At 47.0% G+C, this 25422-nt stretch overlaps 1 protein-coding gene across 1 annotated transcript in view; it reads left to right on the top strand.

The window, feature by feature from the left end:
- B3GALT5 (beta-1,3-galactosyltransferase 5) overlaps positions 1-25422 on the top strand; it is a 61627-nt gene that overhangs the window by 23443 nt on the left and 12762 nt on the right. Inside the window, exons 3-4 of the mRNA XM_015446829.4 lie at positions 10523-10753; positions 24774-24933. The gene's annotated coding sequence lies outside the window, so the exon portion shown is untranslated. The remainder of the gene's footprint in view (positions 1-10522; positions 10754-24773; positions 24934-25422) is intronic.

Genomic DNA, 25422 nt, shown 5'->3' with positions numbered 1-25422 from the left:
ACTGGAATGTTTACTATTGGGCAGTTTGCTCAATATCTCTAAGCCTCAGTTTCTTATCTTTAGAGCAGGGATGATAATAGCACATGGAATCATTGTGAAGTTAATTGAGAAAATGCATGTAAAGAATTTAATGCAGTGCTTGACACGTAGAGACATCACTCCATTGTTGATATACTAACTTCCTCAAGAATTTAACAGAATGAACCAGGATAACAAGAGTGAGACCATGCTGTGGCCTGGAGAGAGGGCATGGAACTGCAGCTGTACTGGGAAGGGCTGTGAAGAAGGAGCTGAGCAGAGAAATGTGGCTGTAGCCAGGAGAAGCCAAGGGGAGGTATCCTGGGAAGAGAAACGCCAACCGCTTTCCTTGTTGTTGCTTCCCAGTGACCAAATCCAAACCCCCTGTTGTTGCTTCCCCATGACCAAATCCAGAGGACACTGGCCAGCAAGGCAGCCCCAGATGATGGCATTCACAGGAGACAGGCTCCTGTGGCTTAGATAAGGACTGGCACATCTTCTCGAGGGGCTGTGCACACACCTTATTGTTGCCCACGAATTCCCTGTTTTCCACCAGAGTCCTTGGCCTGACCAGTCCTTCCTTCTGTATAGGATCGCAGGATCCTGGGACTGGAAAGGACCCTGTGATCACTCTCCTCAGCCAGTGCCTTCATACAGAGGAAAGATCGAGGTTGTCTCCAGTGTGGTCTTGGTGGCGTTCAAATGGCATTCTTTTTATTGGTGTTGCCAGAGTCTGCTGGGGAGCAGAGCACACAGAGCGTGCTCAGAACGTGGTGGTGGAAGGGACCCGCTGTTTCTCATGATTTTTAGCCTTTACAGCGGCACCACATTTTTACAGTGAGCCACGTGTTGTCTTTCTCATTCATGGGACTGTTGCTTGCAAGTGTCTTCCTCTTAGTGTCTGTGTTTTTGGAGCGACCCTGCCCTCGAGAACAGGGGACCTGTGCCGTGCTCCTCTTGATCCCCTTGGACATTTACTATCAGGGCCGAGCACACGGGGCCAGCACATACTTTCTGAATTAAATTTCACAAGGATTACCTGGAAAGCTGTAACTTTTTCCGAGTCCTAAAACCGAGGAGCACTGTTGGTTCCTCCCTTTTCCTTTCTAGGGTCATTGTGGCAGATGTCTGTTCCTGCACTTGCAGCTCCACGAGAGGAGAAAAGCCTCCTTCCTCCCAGCAGGGCCATTGCCTCGCTGATGGGCGTTACAGGGAATCCTAAAGATGGAGGGTCTGTGTGCATTCCCTCTTTGGAGGGCAGAGACCAGGCATTGCATGCAAAAGCCCATCAGGTACGAAGTATCCCTGGTCCAACCCTTGCTGGCATGAAACCACTGTGTAGACTCTTGTCACGTCAGCCAGCTGAGGCTTACGATGGTTTCAACTGAAAAATCTTCACTGCTTCCCCGTTGTATGCAGGAAACAGTTGCCTGGGTGTTTGTCAGTCCTGCCGTGTTCTGTGTGTCCCAGGCTCCCTGATGACTGCCCTGCCCAGGGCTTATTTCCTGGGAACACCTAGCAGCACTGCTCCCAGCTGTGGTTGCAAAGACAAAAGGAACAAAAGTCATTGATTCATTAACTTGCCACCAGGGAACCCACCTGCCTGGCTTTTCTTGCAGCAGGAAGCAGAGGTGCTAGAGAGGACAATGGGTTTTCTAGAGTCAAAAGGGAATACTTGACAAGCTTCTCTTAAGGTGTCAGTTTTAGAAGCAGGAAGACTTAATTGGTCTTAGGGTACATTGAGCAGACCATGGTTTGGCTGCAAGGGAGCAGCTGAGCCCTTTGGGGACATTTCGAAAGAGGAAGGATTATTTACTATTAGGGGAGGGGAGCAGGAAACTTTCTGTGGTTGGATGTTTCCTGGAGCAAGTTAGGGTCAGGGTGTTGCCTTTTGGGTCCACCTGTCATCATGTCCTTGCCTCACTGGGTCATTTCTCACTTTTATGTCTGATACGAAAGAGGGGATGAGAAGTGCTGGGAAGGGAAGGGTGCGGTCCCTTTAAATAATACTGAAGGAGGAAGGGCATGGTCCCTGGTTAGGGCTCCATCCCCAGGCCTGTGCCTACGGACCTAGGTGAGGACAGGCATTTTTGTTTTCCTGCCCAAATGTTGCGTTTCCCAAGACCACCCTGGCCTGCCACATCTCCACGCTGTGCCTGTAAAATCCCCAGGACCCTAGCAGGCAGACACATAGGTAGCTGGATGTGGAGAGGAGCACGTCAGCGGAGGAACACATGGGTGGCTGGACGTCAAGAGGGGCGCACAGACAGGCACCCACAGGCACCAGCAGGCTGCAGGCCACCGACCGGCAGAAGGATGTGGAGTTGGGTGAGGGCAGTCAGGGGAGAGTCCAGGCCGTTCAGCGGCCTAACTCCAGGGGAAATCCATCTCCCTCCTGGCTCCCCCATCTGCTGAGAGCTTCTTCCATTCAATAAAACCTTGCACTCATTCTCCAAGCCCACATGTGATCCGATTCTTTGGATACACCAAGGCAAGAACCCAGAGATACAGAAAGCCCTCTGTCCTTGCGATAAGGCAGGGGTCTGATTGAGCTAACGGAAGCCTCCTACGGACGGCTAAACTAAAGGAACACCCTGGAACACATGCCCACTGGGGCCGCAGCAGTAAACATTCACCCCTGGACACTGCCTGCCCGTCTGCGTGCTCCCCTAGAGGTTTGAGCAGCGGGACACGGAAGAAGCGAGCCACTCCCGCATCACACTCCCTGAGAGGGGGACAAGGGAATTTCTCCCGTTTCATGTTGACACACAGATGGGGTGTGTGACTAACAGAGGGATTTTGTTGGCGAGAAGTGAGCGATGGGTGGATTGCGTGCTGACCGAAGCCAGTTTCCCGTGTACAGCTCTTCAGTCTTGGTAGTAGATAACAAAACTGCTGAGACATTGGGCTGGGTGGACCCCTTTCCCACAGCCTCACTCCCACATTACCACGAAAGGAAGGTCCACGTAAATTTCTGCCGTGTAGACGGAAGCCACCCATTAAACTAACTAACAAAACAGGTCATACTCCATGGAGTTTGTAGGTGAGGTGCCACCTCTCTTCCTTTAGGTCGCCGGACTTTGCCTAGCATGAAAGGTAAGTTGTAACGTTCCAGAAGTGTGATTCTGTTTCCTTTGCAAGCAGCTTCAGGCATCTGGCCTTCCCTTCCCTTCCCTTCCCTTCCCTTCCCTTCCCTTCCCTTCCCTTCCCTCCCCTCCCCTCCCCTCCCCTCCCCTCCCCTCCCCTCCCCTCCCCTCCCCTCCCCTCCCTTCCCTTCCCTTCCCTTCCCTTCATCTCTCTCCCTCTCTCCCCTTCCCTTCCCTTCCCTTCCTTTCTTTCCTTTCTGTCTCTCTCCCTCTCTCTCCCTCCTTCTCTTCTCTTCTTCCTTCTTTCCTTCCTTCCTTCCTTTCTTCCTTCCTTCCTTCCTTCTTTCCTTCCTTCCTTCTTTCCTTCCTTCCTTTTTCTTCTTTGTTGATGGAGTCTCACTCTGTCACCCAGGATGGAATGCAGTGGCATGATCTTGGCTCACTGCAACCTCTGCCTCCCAGGTTCAAGCAATTCTCCTGCCTCAGTCTCCCGAGTAGCTGGGATTACAGGCAGGTGCCACCACGCCTGGCTAATTTTTGTATTTTTAGTAGAGATGGGGTTTCACCATATTGGTCAAGCTGGTCTTGAACGCTTGACCTCATGATCCACCTGTCTCGGCCTCCCAAAGTGCTGAGATTACAGGCGTGAGCCACCGCACCCAGCCCAGCCCGCATGTGGCATTTTCTGAGTCAGTGGCCCCTGCATCCTGTAGCTCTCCTAGCGGCTAACCTGAAACTATGGGATGCAGGGCTTGTTAGAGTCTCCTCTCTTCATGCACATGAACAGAAGGTCTGTAAAGGGCTGAATAACAAGCTGTCAATCAGTAACTATAAAATGTAAATGATGTAACTGTAAAATGTAAATAAATAACTGTAAAATGTACCTGGAGGGCTCTTTAGCAAGCCTCTGGCATGGAGAAGGATACCTGAAGCTCCTCTAGTTGCTGCCATGGTAGAGGGTGGGGGTGGGCTTTACGGTGTTATTCCCATTTGACAGCTGAGGAAAGCGGAGGTCTGAGAAGGTAAATAACTCACCTGAGCTCTCACTGTTAGTGACAGGCAGAAACAGCCTTGCAACCAGGCTGCCTGTGTTTGGTTCAGACCCTCTGTGGAGCACGTGGTTTAAACCACTGATCATAACTGTAGGTGGTGGGCAGTGTCTTGTGGTTGATAAGCAGGGGGTCCCACCAGCCCTGCTCCTCCTGTCTTGGTTGGCTTGTCACCCTAGAGAGTGGCTGCCTAGGAGCCTAGTTGCACCCATCCCTGCTCCTGAGGCCCCTTTCTCCCTCATGCTCCCTGGCTCAGACCCTCTTCCCTGGGTCAACAGTTGCTCTCGCACCATGGGTGAGAAGTCCAGCTCTTTTCAGGATCTATGTGTCTCAATACAGGAAAACGCCTTAAGAGTACTTGTAAGGCTGTCAGTATTTGGGCCTGTCCTTAAAAATTCTCAAACACGTTTTGAAGGAATTAAACAATTATTTGCCCAGCTTGTACTGAACTATGAGGCCTTGCAAAGATGAATTATTTGATGACAAAGTGGATTCTATCAAGAAAGATGAAATCCATTCTATTTTTTTTTTGAGACTGAAGACAGTTTTAATATTGCCTTTCCAATCTGGATGCTTTTTTTGTTTGTTTTTCAAGACAGAGTCTTGCTCTGTCACTCAGGTTGGAGTACAGTGGTGTGATCATGGCTCACTGTAGCCTTTATCTCCTGGGATCAAGCGATCCTCCTGCCTCAGCCCCCTGAGTAGCTGGAACAATGGGCGCATGCCACCATGCCTGGCTGTTTTTTCTATGTTTTGTAGAGATGGAGTCCCACTATGTTGCCCAGGCTGATCTTGTCTCGAACTCCTGGGCTTAAGCGATCTAACTGCCTCAGGCTCCGAGAGTGCTGGGATTACAGGTGTGAACCATTGTACCCAGCTGCATTTTTGTTTCCTTTTCTTGCTGTGTTGAATGGTGAAGACTTCTAGTATAATATAGTGGTGAGAACAGGTATTTCAAGGTTGGAAGATGCCAAAAAGTAGTTCGCCATTTGTAAAGAAAGTTTGGGATATTAGCTAGAGTTATGCACTACTACAAACATGATAAATCTCACATTATTAAAAACATGAAGTTAAAATCCACAGCAATTGTATTTTAGCTTCCAACACTACAGAACCGTGTTTATGCCTGGGATTTCCACGGTTAAACTGATTTTATGAAAATAAGTGTCAATGATGTCTCTTTAAAGCATTAAAATAAAAAAAAAATTTAAAAAGCTGAAATGTGATATAAAATTGATGCCCTAAACTCTTACTCTAACTTTGTGAACTAGAATATTAGCATTATGGAATTTAGATTTAAAAAAGTTCTTAAAATTAAGCTAGTCTTTTACAGTCCATTTAATGCTTGAATTCCAAGTTTTTTAACATCTTCATGATACATTCATTAACTATTTTCTGGAATAGCTCATTCCACCTTTAGATTTTACTAATTATTTGCATAACATTGTTAAGTCTTCGATTGAATTTGATCTCAGTATTTTCTACCCACTGGTTCTTGTTCTAGTCTTTTCTTTCTCTGAGACATGGTTTCTAAATATTAAGCATTATAAGTGACATTGAAAATTCTTCATATTCCATCATATAATTCTTCATATATTCTATCATATAATATATGCGCTCTTTCTCCTGGCCTCTCGCTTCTGAACATAATTCAGGCTTTATAAATCGTAATTCAGGCTTTTATAAATCCCTGGTAAAAGTGAGATGTATAGAACTGACTGTCCAGGAGTTTTTTTGATTCGTGTTCTAAACACAATGCTTTGATAGCCGGACTAAGAGGACTTTCGCTGTTTTGGTAGCAAATCCCACAACTTCAAGTGGAATTAATGATCCCCATTTTACATATGAAAAGTAAAGAGGCACCGGTTCTTCACAGTAGAATACCCATTTGACTTGTCTGTGTTCTGTAGTAGCTTTCACCGTTAAGTGTTACTTTCCATAGGAAAATCTTCCCTATACCAAGTTACATGCTTCCAGTTTAAATAATTAATTTCTCCTTTGGCTGGTTTCTCATCACATCCACTCATTCATCAAGTGTGCGTTGCACTTGGGTTCACGGGCTCTGAGCTAGGCACGAGAATTATCAAATGAAGAAAGCAAAGGTCAGCTTCAGAGGCATTCATAAAATAGTGTCCTTTATATTACAATGTAATGATTGCTATAAAGAAGCGTATATAAAGTTAGTAATAAATGGTAATAAATTCTTTATCTCTGCTTTGAGGAAACCGAGAGGGTGGGACATTTCATGTGAAGAATGTAGGAATGGCCGACCTGAGAAGGCATGGAAGGGCATTCCAGGCCTAGGGACCTGCACAGACAAAGCAATTGAGGTACGGTAACTTGAGGAGTTACACACATTGAGGTTCCTCTTCTTGTATACCTCCTATTTGAATTTTTACCTTTCTTTTTTTGTTTGTTTTTGGATATTTCTGTTTGCTGTGTCTCTTTCTTTGGAAAGTACTTGCAGGATCAGCTGTTTTTGAAGACGTTAGAAAATACAGACGAGAACATTTTCCTCATTTTTTAAAATGGATTAACATATGGAGGAAGTGGGATAATTTTGATTTTGTCTTAGTCAAAATAGCCTATTTTAAATATTTCGTTGGCTGGGCATGGTGGCTTACGCTTGTAATCCCAGCACATTGGGAGGCTGAGGCAGGATCATGGCTTGAAGCCAGGAGTTGCAGAATAGACCAGGCAACATAATGAGACTCCCATCTCCACCAGAAAATAAAAGCTGGGCATGGTGGTGTGCGCCTTTGGTCCCAGGTACTTGGGAGACTGAGGCAGGAGGATTGCTTGAGCCCGAGACGTCAAGGCTGCAGTGAGCCAAGATCGTGCCACTGCACTCCAGCCTGGGCGAAAGAGTGAGAACTTGTCTCAAAAAAAAAAAAAAAAAAAAGATTTTGTAAATGTTCTTTACTAATGGAATAGACACAGTAGGGAGGGGTAGCTTGTGTCCATTACATGAATGCAACAAAATGAATATTAAACTGGACTCAATGGGGCCATTGGCGAGGGCCTTGTGGAGACGCTGATGGAGATGGGCAGCGTCGCAGGATTGACAAAGCCTGTCAATGCAGTTTCATGTTGATGAAAATAAAAGCCTGGGCCAGGCACAGTGGTTCATGCCTATAATCCCAGCACTTTGCGAGGCCGAGGCAGGCAGATCACCTGCAGTCAGGAATTTGAGACCAGCCTGGCCAACATGACGAAACCCCCATCTCTACTAAAAATACAAAAATTAACTGGGCATGGTGGTGCACGCCTGTAATCCCAGCTACTTGGGAGGCAGGAGAATCGCTTGGACTCGGGAGGCGGAGGCTCAGTGAGCTGAGATTGCACCACTGCACTCCAGCCTGGTTGACAGAACGAGACTCTATCTCAAAAAAAAAAAAAAGAAAAAAAAAAAAAAGAAAGAAAAGAAAAGCCTATGTGAAAAGCCTTAGCATTAACGCTCCTGGCAGCAACAGCTGCCTTGCCTGCCTCTGCTTTCGCAGCTGTTTTATGTAGGTGACAGGCGGATGGGAGAACAATTGAGCTTTTCTTCTGGTTGAATTTGAGTTTCCTCTTTCATTTGTGGGTTATTGTTTGAAAAGAAGTGTACCCACATTCTCTGCTCTGTCAGCATCTTCCTTCCCAAGTTTTGAAGCGTGCCACAGATTGCTAGGAGACAGCTGAAATTTTTAAAGCTTTTTATTATGTGTGCTTAAAGATGGGGTAGAGATGCTCCTTGATGAGGGAAAGGTGCTTTGGCGTTTGGCAAGGGGAGATCATGCCTGCTCCCCTGACCTTCCCGCAGCTCCTCGAGGCTGGTATGCAGGGGGAGTATGAGTTTTCCCTGCTCCTCTCTGTGGCTTATTTTGTAGAAAAATCATGCATTCTTGTGGAAGTGACTGACACTGACAGTTCTGTCAATCAAGGAAAATGACCAAGGCAAGTCTCAATCATTTCAGGACATTTATTTGCGAAAGTTAAGGATGGGCGCCGGGAGACAGGCCTATGCCTTTCTCCTAAGATGATTTTGAGGTCTTCAGTATTTACAGGGGAAAGGGCAGGATATTAAGAAATAGGCAGTTTTCATGTGAGAGGTGGGTAAATAGTCATTCATGCCTTTGTCTGGCTCGGTGGATCTGCATTTTTACATTAGGTAATGTAGACAGCAGGGCAGAGGAAACAATCAGATATGCATTTGTTTCAGGCGGGCAAAGAGACGACTCTGAGTTCCGTCCTATGTCCCCCGCACCTGGGAAGATAAGCTATTAATTTACATTACCATGTTGAACTTTAATAGAAATGCTGTAGGGTAAAGAGATTGGGGCTCACAGGAGTTTCCTTGTGGGCAAAATATGAGGGAGGTATGCAGCTTTTCATCTTTGTTGCCATCTTATTTAGGAACCCAAATGGGAGGCAGGCTTGCGTGAGCCAGCTGCCAGCTTGACTCTTCCCTTTGGCTTAGTGAGTCTGGGACCCAAGATTTATTTTCCTCTCACAGTTCCATTGCAAAAAGTGCAAAGTTCACAGTGATGGGAAACATAGAGAAGGTACAGCTTCAGCGGCTTACGGAACCACTGTCTTGACATTTGAAACGATGGCGTATATTCCTAGAGGGGGTGAAGGAATGTCTTGTGTTCTTGTGATGCGCAAGGAGGGAAAGGGAGCTAGCATTTATTAAACTCCTACCGTGTGCCGTGAACGCTTTCGTTTAATTCTCACAGCGACCTTCAGATTGGGCATTGTGACCTTTTAAAAATGAGAGCTTGGGTTGGGAGAGAAAAAATGATTTGCTAAGATTATGCAGGAGTGACTGGAAGACCCCAGCCCTGGTCTCCTCAGGGTCACAGGCTTCTACCTCCCCACCATGCTGCACTGACTGTCTTGGGGGGGCGAATGTGTGTTGACTGGCTCACCCCGCTATCTTCTCACTCTTCTTATACTGCCGGGAGTGGGTTGTGGTGTCAGATGATTGGCCCAAATTATGATGCAGTCATAGTCAAGAGCATGAGCCACAGGGAATAGAGGCGTCAGGCATGGCCTGGTTAGCAACGTGCTCCCTAAGTCATGGCTGGAAGACACCACGTATTTCTCTGCTGGCCCGTGTCTCCTCACCCTGCTGCTGACAACTCTATTGTGTCCAAAATCGCACTTTCCTGACCATTCCCGGAGTCGTTTTTGGTAACCACAGGCAGCGGGCATATAAAGGCACAGTTGCCCTCTTCCTACTATGCAGTTTGGTCCAGGAACAGAGACAACTTTCTCAACTGATGTTTTTGTTTTCTTTTCTCCTTTTCTGGGAATCACCCTCAGGTCTCGCCCTGCGTGTGCAAGCTTTTCTTTTCCTTTGGAGGGAAGCGGGAAATTCTCCTATCCTGATGGATTCAGCCAGAGATGGCTTCTTTTTCTTAAGTTCTTCCTTATCAGAATTTTCCCAGCAGGAGGTAGTGGTTCATGATGGATGCGTTGGTTTCCTCACATCTGGAAGACAACCAGTGGGGACTGCCCCAGCCGTGGTTTGGTGTGTGTGGAGCCTCTCTGTGGCTGCCACCACGCGGTGTCTCCCCATTTCACATCTGTGTGAGGTGGCTTGGACATATTGAGGTGCTGGAGACCAGCAGCACCTCCTGGACTAGCTCCTTCCAGAGTCTCTGCTGGCTAAGAGGCAAACTGGGGGAGTCGTGCTAGACTTGGAATGGAGACCTGTTGTCCCTGTTCCAGTTGGGACAAGCTTTGAGAAACACCCACACCCCAAGGCAGGCAGTGGTCAAAAGGGGAGAATGATTCACTGTCAGCATCCCTATTAGCCAAACTGTCCCGACCCGGGGGTCGATCACTTGGTTAGTATAATAGTTTTTTACTCTGTTAAGCAAAGGTCCCCACATTAAAACATGTTCTCAGTGAAATCTTAGACTCGGACGCTGATCCCGCAGCCACCCTCTGCCTCCCAGCACGGGCGGGATGATCTTGGATGCATTTATTCTTGCCCCTTGCACGGTTGGAGTAAAGTGCTTATGAAAACATCTCTTTTATTGATTCTGCGTGCTTTTTAAAATTCCATTTTCAAGAGTGAGAACAGAGAACGTGTGATGTGACCAAAGGTCTCCTGCTGGTGTGGAAAGGTAGCAGGCTGCCTCTGCAGCTTTGCCCAGAAGCTGGTGCCCTGGACTACTGCTTCTCAACACTCCCGAGGAGCTCCCTTTGGCTGTAATCACCCACTGGCCTCCTCTGTATGAACAGCAGGGGTGAAACTCTTGATGTTACTTCTTCCTCCATTGAATAAGCCAGATTCTCTTTCTTCTGAGGAATAATTGAAGTCTTTTGCAGTGTATGTAAGCAAAATTACCTAACACTCTGAAATGTTTCGTACAACAGTTTCATCTGGAAAAGAGGCCATTGAAACCATGCGTTTGTGTTCAAGTAAGAAAGTATATCCAAGTCACAAAGAAGCATCGTTTGGCTTTTGGAGACATGGGCAGCTTCATTTCTCATTTGTTCAATCAGAACTCTCCGCTAGGCTTCTAAGTGCCACATCCTGTCCAGAATGATGAAAGATACAGAAAATGGTGCCTGCTGACCTTCTGGAGTTACTGACTAGTGAGAAAGGTGAGTGGTATTCCAAGGTTTGTATCAGGAATTAATAAAATACAATCCCAATAATTAAAGTGATACAGTACAATATGGGGTGCTGTGAGTAGTGATAAGGAAATGAGGATTAAAGGTAAGGAAGAGTTAGCTGAGCAGAGAGAGAAAGAAGAAAGCAAAACTGGGAAAGAGCAGGAGGGTCAAGAACTGAAAGGGGGTTGGGTGCAGTGGCTCATGGCTCTATTTCCAGCACTTTGGGAGATGGAGATAGGCAGATCCCTTGAACTCAGAAGTTCGAGACCAGCCTGGGTAACATAGCAAAACCTCATCTCTACAAAAAATACAAAAATTCACTAGGTGTGGTGGTGCATGCCTGTTGTCCCAGCTACTTGGGAGGCTGAAGCAGGAGGGCCACTTAACCCCGGGAGGTGGAGGTTTCAGTGAATCAAGATGGTGCTTCCGCACTCCGGCCTGGGTGACAGAGTGAGACCCTGTCTCAAAAAGCAAAGCAAAACAAAACAAAAGCTCCACACAGCTGAAAGGGAACAAGGATATCCTGATGGCTGAGAGGCAGAGGAAGTCACTTGGAACAACATGACCTTCCCAGCCAACTGAAGGAATCTTTGGTTCTCATCTTAAGGATTGCCAAACTTGTTTGTCAAGAACAAAATCTCACACCATGTGGAGTTAAGATGACTTCATGTAGCACAATTAAATCTGAGTGCTGGAAATTGCTTCCATTGCCTCTGGTTTTAGGGTGCCTCATATAAATTGAAATCCAGCAGGCCAGTTTCTAGAATGATCATACTCCCTTGTTTTAATTAGTTATTTAATTAATTAAATTTTTGGTTCTCGGGCCTCAGTCTCCCGAGTGGCTGGGATTACAGGTGTGTGCTACCATGCTCAGGTAATTTTTGTATTTTTTGTAGAGACAGGGTTTCGCCATATTGGCCAGGCTGGTCTCCTGAGCTCAAGCGATCCACTGACCTCAGCCTCCCAAGCGCTGGGATTATGGGCGTGAGTCACCACGCTCGGCCCCTTGTTTAAAATCTTCCTCTTTCTTCCGCACCCCTTTGCCTGTGGTTTGCACGCTGAATTCCTATCACTCTCAAATTCTTCATGGAGACCTTACTTAAGCAGCCTAGAGTCTGTGGCTTTACCATTAGGGCAACAAGTTTCCAGAATAACCTGGGAGAAGATGTTCTTCGGGAGACAGCACTTGTCTTTGTTTTCAAGGTGTTTTATATGCGGTTAAAGATACCATCCTCCTGTTATCTCACTAGATGTAGACAGTTAAAAAGTTTTACAAAATTTTCAGAGATTTCTAACGTGGTTGGTTGCACAGAATAATTGGCAGCCCTATTAATGATGTTCTGGTGATCTTCTTTTGCTGTGGTATTAATTTGTTTAGTTTAGTTTTGGGTCAGAAGAAAGACCTCAGTGCTTTGATTCTTAGCTTATTGTGTAATCAAAAGCTTACTTTTAGAAAAAGTCCATTGTAGATTGGCCTTCCTGAATCTGTAGACACCATATTTGACACAGTGGACAAAATTGTTCAAATAAAATCATTCACTGTTATTTGGGTTATTAATCAGAAAAGAATGCATCAGAGATTTAAAAGAATCGGGTTATAAAAATATTGACTGTGCTTTGGCTGCTTAGAGATTGGGAGCTCTTAGTAGGGGTACTTAAGTTAAAAAAAATAAAAAGAGAAAGAGCTTCAGCAGAGGGTAGATTGTAGAGTGAGGGGAGGGGACAGAGCCTGAATGGGGGCCAGACCTCCTAGCATGTGTACCTTCTCTTTCTCACTGTCTTGAGTCCTAGTCCCAAGACCGGGTGAGGTCATCTTCTCCATGTTTAGGAGAGAATAAGAGTCTAGGGGGTTAAGTGATGCTTCCTAGCATGAAGCACAGTGGATAGGTTGGAAGAGAGCAGCACTTCCCTCTGGTAGTGTGTTCTGGGGGACAAGTTTGGCTCTCCATGCAGTTGAGGGAAATCTGAGTAGACCCCCATGGCCACTCCCCATGACCAGTGCCATACTGTACACAGCAGGTGCTCAATAAATGCTGAGAGACGATCTTTGCTGTGGACTGAATTGTGTCTCCTTACAATTCCTATGTTGAAGGCCTAACCCCCAAAGGGATGGTGATTGGAGATGAGGACATTGGGAGCTGAGTAGGTTCAGCGAGGTCCTGAGGGTGGAGCGCTCATGATGGGATGAGCGTCCTTGTAGGAAGGGGCACCAGGGCTGTCTCTTTGCCGTTGTGGGGACACAACAGGAAGCCGACCATCTGCAAGCCAGGAGGAGGCCCTCGCCAGAACCCGGCTGTGCTGGCACCCTGATCTTAGACTCTAGTCTCCAGTACCGTGAGAAAAGACATTTCTGATATTTAAGCCACCCAGTGTGTGGTATTTTGTGGTGGCTGCCCGAGGTGACTAAGACAATCCTTAAAATGCCTTCCAGCTCTAAATTCATCAGTCCTGAGACCAGTGATCATGTGTCCAAATCCCTATCGCTTTTCTCCCCAGTCACTTAATTTGATTGGAGGCTTCTGTGTTGTATTGATGAATGGGACAGAGAGGCCCTGTTGGACTCGAGACTCATGGGCCCATAAAGCCCTGAGAAGAACCATGGGCCACGTGATGTCCTCGGCCAGAGTCCAGACTGCGCATTTGCTCCTCTCGGCCACTCTGAGCCACTCTGCCTGTCTCCAGCCTCCTTTCCCAGCTTTCCCTCTGCACACCATGCTGTTTCTGGAACCCACGGGGCCCTTCCGGATTCCCTGCCTCTGCTGGCCAGCCTCCCTGGAGCAGGTCTCCCTGAATATCCACAGGCAGGACCTCTGTTCTTTCCCCTGCCCTGTTAAAGAAAAGCCAGAGCTGGACAGGAGGTAGAAGGTGAAGACAGTTTCTATTCAGGAACTATTGAAGTAGGGGAAGTATAGAGCTCAGTATAGAGCTGGGCTTAATTCTGAATACAGCATGGACAAGTGGGGAGGTGCAGCCCAGAAGCAGGGTGGAAGGCTCAGTGGGTGGAAAGTTACTTAGAAGAGACCCCAGGGGCGAGGGGGATCCTGGCTAAACCCACCTTGTTGGAGGCAGACCAGGATGACCAGACATCAAGGGTGGGGGACGAGGAACCGATCAGATAGCGATGGTGGGAATCTGGAGGCTGAGGCCAGGGTGACCAGACACTGAGGGTGGGGGACAAGGAACTGATCAGATAGCGATGGTGGGGGATCCTGGCCAAACGAACTTTGCAGGATTCTTGCTAACACCGGGCAGTGCAGAGACAGACATAGAAATGTAAAGGTGGAGGCCTAGTTGGGATGAGGATCCAGAGGCACCCAACTGGGGTCTCTGCCAGACCTCACGCATCACCCTACTGGGTCAGATCCCAGTTACTGCTTGGCTCATCCTGTGAGCCCTGAACCCTGCAAAGATTTGTCGTCTTTGGTGTGGAACCCCCAGCACCTAGACCCTTGCCTGCCCCAGGGGAGGTGGTCAGAAGAGGCTTCCCGAGGCAGTGGAAGGGCCTGGGATGAAGGGGCGGGGCTCTGCTCCTCCACTGAGAGACGAAATAAAATAAATACAGGTGATTTCTCTTGGTAGCCAAGTCACAAGTTCTACTCCTGTGGGTCAGGGCCCCCTCCTCAAAAATTCCTGTGTTAAAGTCCTAACCTGCACGACCTCAGAATGTGACCTTATTTGTGGGTGACAGCTGCAGGTGACACGAGGGCCCTTCCAACAGGGCGTGTTCCTGCCTTCGCCAGTCAGCTGCAAAAGGCGGGCACAGGCTGCTCCTGAGGCTGTGTGGCCAGGGCAGTACCTCACGGAACTTCCTGTGGCCACAGCAGCAGCAGCAGCATCTGCGAGCTCGAAAGGGGACGATGAGTGAGACTTTTGTCCACCGTTCTTGGTTGGGCCGCCACAAGCAGATGGGAAAGACTGAGAAAGAAACCATTCCTCCCCGGGTGGGGACGCTTGAAATTCCCTTTCAACCAAGGGGAGGCCACAGGCACCCTGTTCATACCTGAGTGCAGATGTCAGCGGCGCCTGGCTTGTTGGTGACCCGCAAGGGTCCCAGCTGAGCCGGGGCGCTCTCCGGTGGCTCTGGTGGGGCAGCCACAGGATCCCGGAGAGATGGTTCAAACATCATTTAGATGGAGCTGCCACTGAAATAGACTTGACAGTTTATTTTGCTTAGTAGAAAAAAAATTAAAAATTGTCAGCTACAATCACCATTTTTTAATAAGATTTAAAAGTGTATTTTACAAAAAAAAAAAAGTAAAAATGAGCAGCTCACCATGTCCCGCTTCTTCCACCCCAGCGCCAATGCCCTCCCTCAGCTGTGGTCCAGCCAGAAGACAAGGTCAGATAAAACAACCGCAAAGAAAAAAGAAAAACCTTCTAGAGTGGCTGGGAATGAGGCCACCTTGACGTCTTCCCCTGAATCGGTGCCATCGTGGTTTTGAAGTGTGACGGTCACTCAGCGCAGGGGTCCCCGCTATGTGAGCCTGTCCACCACTGTTCACGCTTGGTGGAAGAAGACCTGAGCACCCCAAAACATGACATCCTTATTTTCAGGAACCTCTAACTGAAATTGAGCTCTTCCTTTCTTTATGAGTATAGGCACTGTCTTAGTTCTGTGCTGCTGTGGTAACAAAGTGCCTCAAACTGGGTGGCTTAAAACACAGACATTTGCTGTCTCAGGGGTCTGGAGGCTGGAAATCCAAGACCAAAGTGTCGCTGAGGTTGGTTCTTCTGAGGCTGTCGGGGAGAATGTACTCCAGGCCCTCTCGCGGGCTCTGGGGGTGGCTGGCTGCCTTTGGCGTTCCTTGGCTGGGAGACGATGCCTCCAGCCCTGCCTTCCTCTTCACGCTGTGTTTTCTCTATTTGTGAGTCTGTATCCAAATTTCCCTTAAGGAATACCTGTCATACGGGTTAGGGATCCCCCTAATGACTTCACTGAAACTTAGCGTAGAGCCTGTCTCCAAATAAGGTCACATTCTGAGGTATTGGTGGGGAGGACTTTAACACGGGAGTTTTTTGGGAGGGGGCCCTCATCTACATTAGTGGAACTTGTGACTTTGTCACCAAAAGAAATCACTTATTTTCACATCACACTGTAGCAGCAGTGGACATCTCCAAATATGGGTGAAGCTAGTCCTGCCTGCAAAGTTAAGGTAGTTTTTATCAGATCTAGAGCTGGAAATCATTATTAAATGCAGCAGTGAAGAAGTGTGTATATTATTCTGGCTCAGTTTTAAAAATATTTTGATTCATTTATTTCAACGTACTCGATTTCCCCTGTAACTCTGTATGTTCTGTATTGTGCGGGTAAAAACGTTATTCAGACGAGTTCACAGGCTTCCCCCGACTGTGTTGAAAGGACCTGTGATGTAAGGACGTTTGTGGGGGGGCTTGTGGCTCCTTAACTGGCTCTGGAGCGAGCCTACTTCCATAGTGAACCCTGTGAGGCCCAATTCTGTTCCTCCCCCTGGAGCTCCAAGAGAAGGTCATTGTCCTTGTAGCAGCTGGTGGCCCCCAGGCTGGGCACTCCTTGCAGGTGCCAGCGGGCTCTCAGTAGGTGTGACCTGGGATGTGAGTGATGAGCCAGGAGTGAGGCGCTCAGCACTTCTGGACCACACTTCCCACTCTCCCTGGGGTTCAGGTCAGGCCATGGAAAGTGTACACCCTGCTTGTCTTATAACTGGACGGGTGGTGGGCAGAACGCCTCTGGCAGGGTAGACCTTGAAGGCAAAACTGAGTTGAGGTTTGTTAGAAGTTAGGACAGAAATAGTTACTGCTGGGCATGCAGTGCTTCCCAAGCGTCCTGTGAGGCGGCAGTGTCATCACCAGTTTGACACAAGGACACAGGTGTAGAGCATGTAAGTGCCCTGGGCCGTGCTACACCACCACTGTGTTTGAGCTGAGATGTGAACCAGGGCCTTCTGATTCCTCATTCCTTCCATCCTAGCAGGCTGCCTGCAGTTAACAAAAGGGGACTCCTGTATCTGCTCTGCAGCTTCTTCAGCTGGTTTATCATGGAAAACAGAGTAGATCCTGATGTGGCAATTAATGAAATATTATAAGAATTATCATAGCAGATCTCACAATTTGATCAAGGATCCTGCCTTCCATATCTGGCCAACTGATGTGCAAAAGCAGCTGCAAGAACTTCAGAGCTGACAAAAAAAGCAAACTCCAGACTTTATTTCCTGGGATCTGTTTTGTGAGACACTGGCCCATGAAATGCTCTCCCCAAAATAGTCGGATCTGTGGTCAAAGAAATTTGGGCAATTCTACAGAAGATGTGTCTTTTTCAGAGACTTATTTTTCATTAAAATTATTTAAAAATATTAACATGGTACAATGTGCATATAGTGAGGTGCACAGATCTTAGCTGCATGGCTCAATGAGTTTTTATGTATACTTCCACCCATGTAACCACCACCCAGATCTAGAATAGAATGTATTCATCTCTCCTGAGGTTCCTCTGTTCCCTTGCAGCCAATGATTCTCCACCAGAGGTAACCATTCTGCTGACTTCCTTCATCATTGATCAATTTTGCCTGGTTTTGAACTTCGTATAAATGGAATCATTTCATGTCTGTCTTTTCACTCAATGTAATGTCTGTCAGATTAATAACGTCACGTGTCAATAGTTTGTAGTTTTTCTGGCTGTATAGCATTTCATTCATCCATTCTGCTGTTGAGGGAAATTTCTTGACTAGAGTTGTGTTATCGATGTATTGCCTCTTGGCTCCAAATTCACCCTTTTTGCCTGGTCTCTGGAAATGGGTCTGGGCCCTCTAAATAGTTTCCTTCTGCAATCTGGCTCTTGAAGTTTATCAGTGGAGGGACCCGGAGGGGCATTGCAGGGGAACAAGTTTTTCCTTCCCGGTTCAGAGACACTGGCTAGCAGCCCCTGTGGTGTTACAGGAATACTTGGCAAGACAGCAGTTTCTCCGCGTACACCCACTAGGTGTTTTGTAGCAGAGTCCATCTGGTGAACTGCTTTCCTGGCAACCTAGAGGGCAGATTTCTGGCAAGTTCCAGAAGGTGGATTCCAAGCATGTTTCTCGAATGTGGATCTGCAATAATGTCTCTGCCATTCAGTGGGCATAGCTGTGCCCTTTCAGTGGGGTCTAGATCTCAGCCCTGATTGGGGGCATTTTCTCAGTTGCTCAATCTCAGCCCTAGGGGCAGTGGCCATTCCTTATATATGGTTGTTTGTATATTCTTTGGAGCTATCTTGATTTTATTACTGTTAGTCTCTCATTACTCCATTTCCTTATTATAGTAAATGATTCTTTGTATTTGACTTTACCTGGTCAAAGTACTATGTGGTTTTTCTTTCCTGTTTGGATCTAGATCGATACAATAATTTTTGGCAATTATGAGCAATGCTGCTATGAACATTCTTGACCATGTCTTGGTGGACATAAGCAATAATTGCTGCTGGGTTTGTGTGCAGGAGTGATTTGCGAGATCATAGCACATATGTTTTGCCGCAGCAGAAACTGCCAAGGTATATACAGCTTTCCAAAGTGTGTTAATTTACATGCGTGCTAGCAAGGTAGGAGAAATACAGTTGCTTCCCAGGTAGCTGGGATTACAGGTGTGTGCCACCCTCCAGGTTAATTTTTTGTAGAGACAGGGTTTTGCCATGTTGGTCAGGCTAGTCTTGAACTGCTGGCCTCAAGTGATCTGCCTGCCTTGGCCTCCCAAAGTGCTGGGATTACGGGCGTGAGCCACTGTGCTTGGCTTCATGATAAAACTTCAACGGATGAGGAGCTGCTTCTTATGATGAGCAAAGTAGGTGGTTTCTTCACATGGAATCTATTCCTGGTGAAGATGCTGTGAACATTGTTGAAATGACAAGAAAGGATTTACAGTATTACGTAGAGTGAGTTGATGAAGCAGTAGCAGGATTTGAGAGGATCGATTCCAATTTCAAAAGAAGTTCTACCGTGGGTAAGATGCTATCAAATGGCATCGCATGCTACACAGAAATCTTTCATGAAAGGAAGAGTCCATTGATGTGGCAAACTTCATTGTTGTCTTATTTTGAGAAATTATCACGACCACTCCAGCCTTCAACAACCATGACCCTGATCAGTCAGGAGCCATCCACATTGAGGTGAGGCCCTCCACTAACACAAAGATTATGATTCTCTAAAGGATCAGAGGAACATTGGCATTTTTTTTTAGCAATAAAGTATTTTAAATTAAGGTATGTATGCTATTTTTAAGGCATAATGCTATTACACATTTCATAGACTCCAGTATATTGTGAACATAACTTTTTTTTATTATTATACTTTAAGTTCTGGAGTATATGTGCACAACGTGCAGGTTTGTTACATATGTATACATGTGCCATGTTGGTGTGCTGCACTCATCAACTCGTCAGCACCCATCAACTCGTCATTTACATCAGGTATAACTCCCAGTGCCATCCCTCCCCTCTCCCCCTCCCCACAATAGGCCCTGGTGTGTGATGTTCCCCTTCCTGTGTCCAAGTGATCTCATTGTTCAATTCCCACCTATGAGTGAGAACATGCGGTGTTTGGTTTTCTGTTCTTGTGATAGTTTGCTGAGAATGATGGTTTCCAGTTGCATCCATGTCCCTACAAAAGACATGAGCTCATCCTTTTTTATGGCTGCATAGTATTCCGTGGTGTATATGTGCCACATTTTCTTAATCCAGTCTGTCATTGATGGACATTTGTCACTGGTTCCAAGTCTTTGCTATTGTGAATAGTGCTGCAATAAACATACGTGTGCATGTGTCTTTATAGCAGCATGATTTATCATCCTTTGGGTATATACCCAGTAATGGGATGGCTGGGTCAAATGGTATTTCTAGGTGAACATAACTTTTATGTGCACTGGGAGATAAAAGTATTTGCTCTATTATGATATTTGCTTTATTGCAGTAGTTTGGAATGGAAACTACAGTATCTCTTGGGTACGCCTGTGTACAGAAAGAAATTTATTATGAGGAAATGCTCATGCAATGATGGAGGCTGGAAAGTACCAAGATCTGCAGTCAGCAAGTTGGAGACCCAGGAGAGTCGATGGTGTAGCCCCAGCCTGTGTTTCAAGGCCTGAGAACCAGGAGAGCCAGTAGTCTAAGTTCTAGTTCAACAGCTGGCAAGCTCCGGACCCAGAAAGAGCTGATGTTTCAGTTCAAGTCTGAAGGCAGGAAAAGACTGAAGGCCGAGCTCCAGGCAGTCAGGCAGGGGAACTTTCCATTTACTCACTAGAGGGTCAGCATTTTGTTCTGTTCAGGCTGTCAACTGAGTGACCCAGAAAAGCTGGCACATAACATTCACCATCACGTTGCAAGAGCTGCAAACCCCTCTCTGCTTCTAACGCTGACGCTCAGCCGTCCTCCAGTGGGCAGGGAGCTGGATGCTGGGAGGACCGTGTGGGCCTGGGCAGTTTCTGAGAATCTCCCTCCGCCCTGTGACTTCTTAATTACTTAGAGGGTCACCCTGGTTGCTCACTTCAGCTCACTTGGGAGATTCTCTCTGCTTGAGGCTAGGGTAGGCCGAGGTCTTATGGGGTCTGAAGCTTATACAATTGGGGTGGGGGGCATTCCTCTTTAAGAAAAAGAAAACAGTGGGGGTAAGTCATCCTGCAGCTTAGCTCCACTACTCTCATGGAAAATTTGCCTCCTAAAATGTCTTTCCTCTGAGAAAGCCCAGGCCTCCAAAGGCCCAGCCAGGCTGGTGTCAGTCTGGGGTCAGCTGCTGGGAGGCTGCAGGCCATGTATGACGCGGGAGTTCACCCTATCCCAGTTTCCGATGGAGAAGCATCGTTCTTGTCCACCCCTGTCGTGCTCTTTTGCACCCTCCCCAGGGGAAGGGATATTTTCAGTCTCTACAGCGAATCCACTGACACGTTAAGGTGGGCACGGTGGTCTGGGGTCTTCTTGTTTATAACATGGTGCCTATTACTGGTCGGCTCTGTACAGGCAGTTTCCACTGGCATTGTTCACCAGGCCAGCCTAGAGTGGAATGACCACATGTTAAAATATAGATTCCTGGGCGCCAGACCTGCTTTATCAGAATCTCTGTGAGACGGAACCTTTCAGCCTGGGTTTTAAACACGCCTCCCGGGCTGACACTCACTGGATTTGAGAACCGTGGGGTTGTTCAGACAGCAGGGACATTGATGTTGTTCCTTCTGCATTGTTGGTGATGCTGTTCTGTTCTCCCAAGGCCTCTGCAGTGGTGAGAGTCTCCAAGGGTACAAGACAGTGATCTGGAGCGAGTGTCCTGAAAGTGGACCCTAGCACTTAGGACTGCCAGCACCCTCCCTGGGTTTCCTTGGTCTGGAATTCCCATCCCTTGGTTCCACCGGTTACATCACACCTCCCCTTCAAGGAACAGTGCAGGTGCTGTGCCCTTCACAGGGCTCAGGATGCTCACTAGCTCCCTCTCCACCGAGGGCCGCAGCCCCTGGAGACCCCTTGAGTTGAGTGCTTTGTCCTCCCTACTCTTTCTGGCCTCATAGTGGGGCTCGGCCATTGTCCCTTCACTCCGGATCTCTCCTTTCAGATCCAGGAGGTGCATCTTGAACTTAACTTTCCAGACCCTCCCTTCAGTGTTCCAGTCCTTAGAGAGGTGGACTCCTGATTCCTTTGTCTCTGTGCCCTGTAGCCTCAGGTCAGGCTTAAGGCAAGGTCTCCTCACCTGGCCTGGGGAGAGTCCCAGGATGCTGTGCGTGCCTGCGCGGGTAGGATGCGGTTACCCAGATTTCCCCTTAGAGAGCCTTTCCCTGTCCTGACGGCTCTAGCTTTGTGTGTTACTTACTTGTTCCGCTTTAATTCAAAATGTACCCAGCAACCAGCTTAGGCACAGCTCTCTGGGGTTTCAGGAGGGGGGTAAGACATAACCTTCGTCCTTCAGGCACTATGGCCAGAAGTGGGGCGGTGACCTAGGCAGGGGGCGGGAGCCAGCAGATGGGATGTACTCAGAGGAGCCTGTAGCAGGTAGAGGCAGAGAAGGCAGGTCTACACGTTCTGAACTGTATTTCTCTCCTTCGGTTCCAAGGTTCTCTCCTGGCATCTATACTGCTCACAAGTTACAGAGCAAAGCCTGGTGTGATGGTTACTTTTAGGTATCAACTTGGCTGGATTAATAAATACCTAGAGAACTGGTAAAGCATTATTTCTGGGTGTGTTTGTGAAGGTGTTTCCAGAGGAGATTGGCTATGAGTCAGTGGGCTGACTGGGGAGGATCTGCCCTCTATGTGGGCAGGCACCATCCACTGACTGGGCCCAGATAGAACAAGAAGGCAGAAGAAATGTGAATTCCTCTCTCTTTGCTAGGGCTGGGACATCCTTCTTCTCCTGCCCTTGGACATCAGAGCTGCAGGCTCTCTGGCCTTTGGACCCGAGGATTTATACCAAGCAGCTTTCTGGGTTCTCAGGCCTTTGGCCTTGGACTGATAGTTACACCATTGGCATCTCTGGTTCTGAGGCTCTTGGACTTGGACTGAGCCACACTTTTGGCATCCCTGGGTCTCCAGCTTGCATGGCCGTCACGGTATTTCCCAACCTCCATAATCATGCTAGCCAATTCTCCTAAGAAATTTCTTCTCATCTATCTGTCTGTCTATGTATCTATGTATCTATCTATGTATCTATCTATCTATGTATCTATCTATGTATTTATCTATCTATCTAATCTATCTATCTATCTATCTATCTATCTATCTATCTATGTATCTATCTATGTATCTATCTATGTATCTATGTATGTATGTATCTATCTATGTATCTATGTATCTATGTATCTATGTATGTATGTATGTATGTATGTATGTATCTATCTATCTATCTATCTATCTATCTATCTATCTATCTATCTATGTATCTATCTATGTATCTATCTATGTATCTATCTATGTATCTATCTATCTATCTATGTATCTATCTATCTATCTATCTATCTATCTATCTATCTATCTACCTGCCTACCTACCTACTTACCTACCTACCTATCCTTTGATTGATCTACTAACCTGTTGGTTCCATCTCTCTAGAGAACCCTGACTAATACAGCTAGAGGGCAGAATCTGCTGGAGAAACTGCCGTTCCATTATTGACTGGCTGGTCAGGCCACACAGCCTGGGGGTCTAGATGTGTTTGGAGGTAGGGCTTCTGTAGCACAGATAGTGCCTGTTCATGGCTCTGTCCCAGGTAAGGCAGAGCTAGTTTGTGCAAAGAGCTTCTGCTTTCCAGCTGGCCTGGGGTGGCTGGGATCTGGGAGCACAGGCTGCCCTTTCCAGGCTCTGTCTGCTGGTGCTGCAGGTACCCCTGACTCCTCCAGTGGAAGCCTGGCCCCCCGGTCCTCTTTAGGCACAATACAGACTCAACCAAAGATGCAGATGCCTCATGTATGAGGATTCCGAGCTGTGACTTCTGGTGGTGGTTTCTTGGTAACTCCACTTTAGGCAGGAAAAATGTTCAGTTGCCCATGAAAACAAGCGACCCTAGGGGCTTTGGCCAGTTGGGTTTGGCACCTGCTCTGCCTCCTGGGAAGCAGTTTGGCCAATGCACTGCATGAGGTGAGCGCCCATCCCTGGAATTTAGATCCCTGTGAAGGGTCCTGAGAAAAACATCAGAGAGAATGAGAATTTAAGGTTTACTGTTAAAGCAACCCATAGAAAAAGAGCAGAATTATTCAAGCAAGGAAACAAAGTAGAAAAATATCTTCTTTCCCTTGCACTTGGTTTTTATGCTTCTCTGTAAAATGTATTGTCGGGGAGAAAGCAGGCCCCCAATCCCCTTGATCAGCTACACGTCCTAGCCATGCAAATAAATAATGACAGAAAGCAAGAAAGAGAGAAAGAAAGAAAGAAAGACAGAGAGAAAGAGAGAGAAAGAGAAGGAAAGAAAGAGAAAGAAAAGTAAAGAAAGGAAGGAAAGAAGGAAGGAAAGAAAGAAAAGAAAGAAACTTTGCAGCCACCTGGAGCACCAGTTCAGACAAGTTCTGGTCTCCTCCTTGCCTTCTGCTGTGATTTCTCTGAAGTTTCTGGGGACAGGAACTGACCAGGAACTCCCCAGGGGTGCCAAGCAGAGCCGGTAGTTTGCCTCCAGGAAAGAAGTCTCTGGAGAGCGAGCTGGTTCTAGAAAGCTCCATTGTTATTTCATGTTGCTTTTGGTGAATATATTTAGAACAGAATTTTAACAGTGAAATTTTGAGGTGCTCTTTTGGCCATCAAAATCACCAGCTCTTGGCTGGGCACAGTGGCGTGCCCTTGTAATCCCAGTGCTTTGGGAGGCTGAGGCAGGGGACTGCGTGAGCCCAGGAGTTTGAGACTAGCCTGGGCAACATAGTGAGACCCCATGTCTACAAAAAATACAAAATTAGAAGAGTGTGGCGGCATGCACCTGTGATCACAGCTACTTGAGAGGCTGAGGCAGGAGGATTGCTTGAGCCCAGGAGTTCAAGGCTGTAGTGAGCTATGATTGTGCTAGTGTGCTCCAGCCTGGGAGACAGAGTGACATCTGGTCTCTGAAATAAAATTTAAAAGCCCAAACCAACTCCGCTTTTCACTCTTTCATTTTCATTTCTTGCTGTCCTTTCTGTCCTCTCACCCAGGATGACATTTTTAAAGTGCCGCTATTGTGTTAAGAAATGGATTTATTCTCTGTGTTAAATTCTCTCAGCATTACCTACAGACTCTGTTATGTAAATAAGGTAAGTTATCAGGATGAGAAGTGAGACTCTAATTTATGAGTTTACCGTGTCTCTTTAAAAAGCTGCTAGGTCCTATCTTAACTTTCTAGGCTTGAAGGATTCTAGGGGAGTGGCATATTGTTACTGTTGTGGACGTTGTTTGCCTTGATCATACCCATGAGAAAAGTGAGGCTGGGATGGGGGCTCACATGCGTGCTCAGAGTCACATAAGTAGGTTGGAAAGTGACACTACAGACACGGCAAATTGTGAAGGCCTGCTGGTAAGGCACGATTGATTTGAATGACACTCTTTTTTTTTTTTTTTTTTTTTTCCGTAGTGATTCCTGACATAATCATCATTTTTGGTAAACAAACCAACCCCATAACCTGATAATTGTGAAGCATTCTACACTGACAGTTCTTTGAAACAAATTTCCTCCTGGCATTTACACTGTGGCTTTAGCTTTCAAACCGGAGGGTCCTCTTACCCAGCAAAAAGTGAGTTATACGCTTTCTTAATGTTATAACATTACCACGGATGATCCTGAACTTGCCGAGGATAGCAGAGACGGGTGGGCAGAAGAGGAGAGAATCAGATCAGAGACTGTAAAAAGTAATGTAAAAAAAAATAATAATAATAATTCTGGCAGAGACGGAATTTGAAGGTACTTGTGCACATCAGAACCCTGGACTTGCTTTTTTTGGGGAGCAGGAATGCTGCTTAATTAGATCAGAGAAGAATGCAAGCGTGGTTTCCAGACCCGCAGCTTGTTTTGCTGCGCTTCATCATGGAGTCAGAGAACGGCAGAGCTGGGGGAGTGAGTGAGGGACCTGGTCCCATATCCCTACAGACAGGCAATCGGTGACTCCCATAGGTTAAGGGCTGCAGAGCTGGGACCAATGCCCAGAATCTCTGAGCTTTTTATCTTACAGCATGAAGTGACAGATGCTGGCAGATGTCAGACGTCTGTGCTTTACTGTTTAACC

The sequence above is a fragment of the Macaca fascicularis genome, chromosome 3 (assembly GCF_037993035.2).
Source record: "Macaca fascicularis isolate 582-1 chromosome 3, T2T-MFA8v1.1".
Taxonomy (NCBI): domain Eukaryota; kingdom Metazoa; phylum Chordata; class Mammalia; order Primates; family Cercopithecidae; genus Macaca; species Macaca fascicularis.
This window is presented reverse-complemented; position numbering and strand designations above follow the sequence as displayed.